The sequence below is a fragment of the Camellia sinensis genome, chromosome 14 (assembly GCF_055761805.1).
Source record: "Camellia sinensis isolate YWXY chromosome 14, ASM5576180v1, whole genome shotgun sequence".
In the NCBI taxonomy this organism is placed as follows: domain Eukaryota; kingdom Viridiplantae; phylum Streptophyta; class Magnoliopsida; order Ericales; family Theaceae; genus Camellia; species Camellia sinensis.
Genome location: NC_138974.1, coordinates 84,113,824 through 84,122,947, shown reverse-complemented (window position 1 = coordinate 84,122,947; position 9,124 = coordinate 84,113,824).

The following is a 9,124-nucleotide window of genomic DNA, read 5'->3' as shown; positions in this document are numbered from 1 at the left end:
GTTCATTTAAGCTTCGCTTTACATTGCTCTTTCAATATCAGTAGGTAACAAACTGTGTTTTATTTGCAGATTACCTGGCAGCCTTGGGCCCCATTACCTGACGCAGTTCGGGATCAGTATGCTGGTGCTCGAGAGACGGCCCGATTCAGAGTTCTACTAAAAGGCCCCGTCTGTCGCGCCTGGTACTTGGGGGAGCGCTTCTTGCGGCAGACCTTGGGCGTGCCAGAGCCGACAGTTCTGCAGCCACCTCCTACTCACATGAGGTAAACTGAGTGATACACTCTCGAGGAGAAGATAGACTACACGATTGGCTGGGACTCCGAGCCTTTCAGGGAGGAGGGTGACTACGCCGAGTATATTCAGGTTTATTTGATGCCACCTCTGACTAGTCCTCGCTGAGCTGAGAGGGAGAGGCCTGCGGCGCCGGCCGCTGAAGTAGGAGCACGGAGGGCGGCTCGGGCCCGTGGCAGGAGCGGATCTCAGAGAGGGCAGGGAGCCGAGTGGCCAACGCTGCCTATGATGATGACATGCCGAGGGCAGGGTGGGGAGACTTACCAGATCCATATCGCTCCCCCTCCGGCTGATCACGAGCTAGTTGGATTCTACGGCTTGCCCCCGGTATGCATTATTGCATTTTGTATCCTGTACAGTCCTTTCACTTCATTTCTCTTGACGTTCTGCAAAATACTGATGTTTCTAACACTCTTGCAGGCTTCTGCCGAGTATACTCGCCAGTCTTTGAAGTTGACTACCTCTGTGATGGGATGCTACAGCAGAGCCTTGACTTGCTGGCTATTTACAGCATCCCGGTAAGCTCTTTCAACTACAATCTCAAACCCTATATAATCCGATGCATCGCATTATCCACACAGCACTTGATACACAGCACTGACGGTACTGATACACTATAACCCGCATGCTGTTCACAGCGTTCATCACGGCATTCATACACTGTACTCCCACATTGCATTCTGTACTGATACACTGCTCACAGCATTCATATACTGCACTCACATACTGTATTCTATACTGATACACTGCTCACAGCATTCATACACTGTACTCACATACTGCATTCTGTACTAATACACTGCTTACAACATTCACACACTGTACTCACATACTGTATTCTGTACTGATACACTGCTCACAGCATTCATATACTATACTCACATACTGTATTCTGTACTGATACACTGCTCACAACATTCATACACTGTACTCACATATTGTATTTTGTACTGATACACTGCTCACAGTATTCATACACTGTACTCACATACTGTATTTTGTACTGATACACTGCTCACAGCATTCATACACTGTACTCACACACTACATTCGGTATTCATACTCTACTTTGCACAGCATAACTGATGTATTTACCATTTGTCCTTTTTTAGGCCCCATTCCAGATATCGGCTGTAGGGGGTGCTCCAGCAGGACCATCTGCATCTGCCCGAGGAGGAGGGAGAGCAGGGCGAGGGACCACAGTACACCCCCGCACGAAAGTGAGGCGCACTCATGTTGGGAGTAGCTCACGGGCACCGATTCCAGATGATGATGAGTCCGAGGCAGAGGCAGAGGCAGAGTCATCTAAGGATGAGACTGGAGATGATTCGGGCTCGGGCTCAGATGGTGGAGCCTGCGACGATACTCCTGGACCTTCGTCCAGGAACAGGATGAGGATAGACTCTCATGCCTGAGACCAATTGACGTTGATCTAGACTTTTGTTGCTTTCTTCTTTTTCTTTCTTTGTTCAGACATTTTGTTACTTTTCCCTTTTTGTTTTACCTTTCTTTTTGCTGGTAACTTGAGCACGTTGTACTGCCACAGGCAACCTTTATTTTCTTCAAAACTATGTACTTGAAAAGATGATGGAATGAAACAAGCTTTTTATTAAAAAGAATGTTACATTGCATATTTCATACATCGCATCGCATTATATTACATAGCAATGTAATCGAATGGAAATTGAACATGCATGTATTACCAGGTCAGGGAGACCAACGTAACAAATAAAACAAATTAACTCAATAAGCAACAATAAGACCCTGACAAGTTTATAACTCGATAAGCAAAATTACAACAACTTGGTAATCAAATGAGCAACAATTGATGGACAAATGAGAAACAACTCGGTAAGCAAATGAGCAACAACTTGATAAACAAAATGATCAACAACTCGATAAGCAAAATTGCGACAACTTGGTAATCAAATGAGCAACATCTCGATAGACAAATGAGCAACAACTCGGTAAGCAATTGAGCAACAACTCAATAAGCAAATTGAAGTAACACAGGTGCGACTTCGCAAAATCAACACCGAAAGGCACAAGAAGTGGAACTAATCACAAGTTCCCGACATGTTCAACACATAGACTGCTCATTTTGAATACACAACTCGTGACACAACACTCTCTTTATTTTGAACATACGGTTCATGCAGGACACTGCTGATTCTGAACACACAGCCCATTCTGAACATTGCTCATTCTGAACTCACAGCCCATAACACAGCATTTATTTATTTTGAATACACAAGATGCAAAGACGACATTTGCAGAAGTCGAAACAAACTCAGATGCTCTGAATCCTTCCTCTTTTCTTTTGCATCACAGTCTGGAACACATAGCTTCAGATAGGCCCTGGTTCCACTATTCTCACATGACCTGGGTTAAACCCTGCGGTTTTATGAAAGAACGAATTCTGTTTTGCACAAATGTGAAGAATGGCACAGCACTCTGAGCACAAAACAACTTATTTTCAAATAAGAAATGAGTTCTTGACCGGGTATTAAGCCTACGACTAAACACAGCAAAAATGACTCAATCGAAAAACAAAGGGTAACAACCTAAACACATCGAGTAACACTCGAAACAACTCAAAACAAGAATCGAGATAAAATAATAAAAAAAAAGACACGACACTCAGACGTGCACAGGGAGCTTGTTTCTCTGGGTATTGTTTCCCACCCTTTCTCATTTGTAATTCTCATATCACTCGGCCCTCAGGCTCTGTTTCTCTGAAAAAGCCCTTTTCTCATTTTTTCTCTCAACGCACATCGCACTATTCTTCAATCTCTCATTTTTCATCCCTTCCCTGGGTGGTTGATGGATAAACAAGAAGTTGTGGGTTCATGCCCCAATACTATCAGCTCGCAGCTATTTCTTTTGGTGATGCTTAGTTGATGCCCCGGATGAGGGAATGAAGTATCTCGATCCATCCCACTTTGTGCTTCGTACTTGGCTTGATACCTCGCTGCTTGGAGGGTATAAGAGCTTTCAGCCCTTTGTTGTTAACCTCAGTCGTGCCCTTTTCTGGCGAATATGGTGCCCTTTTCCGGCAAGTAAGTTTGATAATGGGGGAAAAGAAAGAACACCTGACTTAACTGTGCCCCTAGTTCATCATTTTGACCATTTTTGTTCTTACTTTCTACTAAAACAATTTTGATCAATATGAGAGTTAGATTAACAAACTTGTTCAACTTTTCTGATTCAAAATCATGCAAGTTAGGTTATGAGCACTGAAGATTTTCCTGTTTTAAGTCCAAGGAAAGGTCCAGTTTTTGGAAAAATAGAATAATTTTCGAGAAAATTAGTCAACTTTAGTAAAGATTCTCAAAAAATGTTTTTGCAAATGTTCACTGCACAACGAGCACGGAACCTACTCTTGAGATGCACAACCTCAGATCCATTACAATGGAAAATTGCCCCTTTGTTTGAACAACACAGTATGGCAATAGAAAATTGCCCCTTGTCTGAATAGCACCGCGGTGTATTGGCAAGGGAAAGTTGCCCTTTTTCTGAATGGCACCGCAACGCATTGTAATCAGTCCTAATAGCGATGGTCACAACCGAACTCTCAGATACAGGAATGACAAAGATGATCAGAGCCATTTCATGGACATAGTTGATTTGGAAGTGTTTATGGCTGGACTTCATAATGAAGTTGCCTACGTATCCCAAACATGGGAATCAAGCCTTACGTACTTCTGGGGTAAGGTACATTCGGGTATTAACCTCTCCTTTTGCGCTCTAACTTTTGCCAAGGCCGCCCTTTCTGGGTTTTCAACCTTCCGAGCTTTGTGCTTCTCTTCTTTTCAATTCTTTTATTTTTCATCTTTTCTTTTCATTTTCTTCAATTTTTTTTTTTTTTTTTTTTTTTTTTTTTTTTTTTTTTTTTGCGTTTTTCTCTTTTTTTCTTTTTCTTCTTTTTCTTGCTCTAACTTTTGCCTGGGTCGCCCTTCCGGGTTTGCGGCCCAGTGAGCCTCTCAAGGGTAAAAGTGTAGCTTTGTCCATGTCAAATGGTTTTGAAATCCTGAAGTCATTTGAATCTAGGAGAATGGCTGCTGTTTGTTGACGATGTAGAAGTCCATCCAATGGGGGGCTGAATTTTCCCCTAGTGTTATGGATAGGAACTCGGTTATCCCTCAGCAATACTTTCTTCTTTCCTCCCTTCTGGGATTTGGCATTCTTGCCGATCTTCATTAATTTGCGGAATGATCCATCTTCGACTTTTTGAGCGCAACGGACATTTTTGCCCCTAGTTTTGCAAGCTTCCTTTGATGACATCTGATCTTCTCGATCTAACTTTCTTGCCGCTAATTCATGGGTTGCTTCAAATCTGGCCATGCAGGCCTCCTTCGATGGTTGACCATTGAACACTTTGAATTAAGGTCCAAGGTTTGAAAGCAAGGGGTCAAGTCTCGAGGCTGAGAGCGATCCTAAGCTGCACAATCTTAAGAACGATTCCATACAGGTCTTCGCAGGACTGCGCAAAACATTTTTTGAAATCTTTTAAGAAAGCGACTAGTCACTCACGCTGAAGACAGTGTAGAACCAATCTGGATCAAGCCAGGATCCTTCTCAGTACTTACATTAACAAACATGATTTCATTCATTAAGGGCTTAGCACGCCTTTCTTTCTCTCAATTGATCAAATTTTGCAAAACCCGAGGAATTCCTTCCTCTTCGCTTTCATCACAATGTTCAAAAAGTTTTGAAAAACTTAGGCCAATACATTGACTTAAAGGCACAAAAGAGGGGGTGAAATGCACTGTTGTTTCATTCAAACTTCTGGCATAACTGGTGCAAGGCAGAAGCAAACACAAGAGTGTGAAAATCACTGTTGTTTCATTCATATCTATTGGCATAATTGGCTCCAAGGCAGAAACAGACTCAAAAGAAAGAAAAAAGATAAACACAAAACAAGATAGTGATGTTCGAGGTAACACCCCCGGGATCACCCGACTCTAGCAAAACAGGACTGACTCGATACAACAAGACAAACCCAACTGACTCAGTATGAAAAGACTGACTCTATACAACGGGACAGACTCTAAACGACATAACAAAACCGACTCAATACCCGAGTCAGAAAGTACAAAAACCAGCATTCATAAATGCTCGAAACAGTGCGTGGCATTCCCACGTCTGGAGTAAATTGAGTACCGCCCGCAGGTGGGTCAACCCCTGATCACATACTTGTATCATCTTCGAAGTCCACAAACTCAGTGGTGACAGACTTTGCTGAGCTAGGTGGGAGGATGACCTCGTTATCAAACAGATCCTGCACTTCGTGGCGAAGCCGGAAGTAGTTGTCGGTGGTGTGACCAGTCTGTTGATGGTACGCGCAGTACTGAGTAGCATCATGTGAGAGAGGGAGATTACTCGGGAGAGGCCGAGGCTCAAGAGGTTTGAGATGACCTTTTTCAGTGAGGATTCGAAGAGCCTTGGACAAAGGCATGTAGAGGGCATGAAAGACCCTGCGTCCTCGGGGTAAATACTTCGAGGTTTGTGGACCTTTACTGGATGCACTAGCAAAAGGATCAGTAGGTGCTGCCTTGGCTCTTTGATCTTTCCCAGGTGCAGGGTTAGGATGGGAAGGAACTATTCGGATATGACGGGTCCTATCCCGATTTTCCCTTTGGCTTGTACTGTTCTCGGTCTGAACCGGGAAAATGTCATCTATGGTTTTAGCCACAACTGCAAGTACTTGTTGCTTATTCAATGCCCCGGCTTTCAGGGCCTCAACAGTTTCTTGGAGTTGTGCATAGGGATCTACGTCTGCCTTCGTCTTGTTCTTTCCACTAGCCTCAGCTTGGTGGACGGTTTGGGTTACTACTTCAGCGCGAAACCCTGCTGTTGTCGACTTGTCATTGCCGGAGTTTGAGACTGCTTCAGGTTGGCTGAGTTCAATCACAATTCGTCCCAGTAGCGGGGGCTCTTGCAGCATAAAGTCCCCAGTATACGATGTAGTTGGTGGCGGGGTTGACATTCCATAGGTTAGATCAGCCACAGATCTCTGGTGGTCACCAATCATTCCCACTAACTCAAATGTGGTGGGTTCACGAGCTTGAAACAACTGGGGTTCCAAGATCGGGCGCGCGGCAGGCGACCTGGGCGGGTGTGATACCTCAACATCGGTCTCACCCTGTAAGATGATCCATTGGTTTAACGCGGCTGCCATAACCACAATCTCCTCTGAATTTTGTGTCATCATAAGTCCGCTGAGCTAAACGGAAGTGATGTGACCGGTGACTGATGGATCAGAAGTCTGCCTTGCTTCGGCAAAGGAGAACACTGGCTATTCTGAACTAAATCTCTGAACTAAAGGAGAAAACAAGAAGTATTTCAGTCCAATTTCATCAGAACTGACATAGGTGTAGCTGACTAACTGTACTCTACTACTGATCACTGTTCCCAAATCACTGTCCCAAATCTGAATCTGATACCCGCAGATATAACTGATTCTAAAAACATTGACACTGATGCCTGCAGGCTTGATACCCAGACTTGCAAACGGACATATACGTTCCCTATAGAGGCACACTCTAAAAACAAATAGCAAGTAAATGCGAGTCAAAACACCCCTATGTTGGGGTAGGGTTTCCCTGTCCTATTTTGTCAGGAGCTAGGGTTTTACTACGCACACAGCGGTTTCAAACAACCTATAATTGGGTGAGTAACCTGTCCTAGCTTGGAATGGTCACTATGGATTCCGAATATGTACTAGGTCGAATGGTCGAAAAGGGTGCCCCGGTAAAAATCGGGGTTTGTGTTCCCATCATGGCAGAGCCCGTACCCGATCAGCCTTATGGTACGCTTCTCAAAGCGAGCCTCCGACAAACCGTTCGGGAATAGCAAATGGCAAACACTGTGTCCTAGGCGCACCAATGCACATGCAATGCAAAAAAACACATGAGTGAAATCAAAACAATATATCATGAGTTCGAGTCAAGTTCTCTAACTCCCCAGTAGAGTCGCCAGAAACTGTAGACGTCCCCGAACGTCCCGGGAGGAGATCCCGATTTTGTTCATTTGGGGTTCACTACAGTTCAGGACTCAATGTCACGGTCCTGTATCTAATCTCGCAGAGTGCAATGCAAGACCGATGAATCATCAAAGAGTACAAATCCGACAAATCGTTTTGGAAAACAGATTTTTGTAAAGAAGTGCCAAACATAGACTGCTTTCCCAGATACAGAGTCGCCACCTAAATATTTATTTTGGGGGAATTTAGGAAACCCTGACTCGTTGCCTAAGGCCACGTGTCTGTCACCAGCAAAGTTATCTCGGCTCGGGAACTTGGGTACGATTGGGGAAGGTCATCTATGAGCACCCCCGCTCGCTCGATCCGAAGATCGGCCTGTACTAAGCATGATATTTTGTTTTGAAAACATGTGTTCTTATTCCGGTTAATTAGATAATCTTTACTACGTGATGCGCACAGCAAAACAAGTATAGACGAGATCGCCTAGTTTCGAACAAAGCATCGCATATCCGTTTGTTTGGAAAATAGTTTGAAGTTTGCTATTCGCAAGTAGTCTAAAACACGGATTTCGATGAATTATTCCAATTCAAGTAATCTAACATTCACCCACAGGCATTCAGGCATTTATATCACATAAGCACATAGCCTCATGGTAAGCATGCTATCATGATAGTCACTCACACACATGCAAGGATGATAAAGCATAAACGGTTATCGAGTATTCCGAGCTAGAGAAAGAAGCTAATTACAAATCATGCATGAGTCCTAACTATGCTAAGATGGTTAATGCAACGCATGCAAATTGCAACTAGAATAGGCTCGGCTAATCTAAGAATGGCATGTGAAATGCAACAACTCGATACACGTATTCAAGTTGGAATTGAGATACTATGCAACTAGCATGATGCGCCGAGCCCGGTGTATGCAATACAAAACGGATGGATGCAAACATGCATAGCATAAGGATGCTAAATGAAATATGCCCTAAATCTAACCATTGTAAGTGGTTAAATAAAAGGGAGAAAGAAATGGAGTTGGAAGACATGCATCACACACACGCACGCTTATTACACAATTGTGTCCTCTCGACGGAGGGACCGAAATAATAATACAAACTGGATAATTAATTAACTACCCTAGCTAACTAATTATATCAAACCCCTAATGAGCATGAATGACTATTCTAAGCTATTAAAACACTGAAATGGCCTCGTGACGAGGGATGCATGCGCACTCGGTCGGATTCTCTCAGAAATCCGCTGCCATGCCACATGTTGCCTCTGTTTGCACTGTTTTCTTTCTCTGAAGACTGCACAAGTCCAAGTGTGCTTCCAAATTACTCCTTGAACACTGTGGGATGCCACCGGCCAGAAAATAATACCGCCGGCCCTTCGATAATGGTTATCGACCATTTATAGAGCCATCGGCTGGATATTGATGGCCGACCGGCACTGCGGATGGCCGACCGGCCATTTCTTCCTGCAGAACACTGGTTTTGCTACAATAGAGGACAGACAGTGCATGACATGGAATTTACAAGCCAAATGTATGCACGACCACCCTCCTCATCATGTTCGAGACTCAAAGGGGTATGACTCTCGACCTTCGGGCCACTAATCACGCATTTCAATGCATGATGGCCCAAGGTGCCAAGTGTGCATTTTAATGTCAAATGAAATGCACAAAAAACACATAAAGGGGCCCAACCTCTATCATGGTCGATCAAGAGGCAAGGAATGCATGCTTAATGCTATGCAACCTAGGCGTGAAAGCATGCAAATGCAATATGAGCATATGAACAAGTATGCAAACATGCAAGCATGTAACAACATATCAAACACATGACAA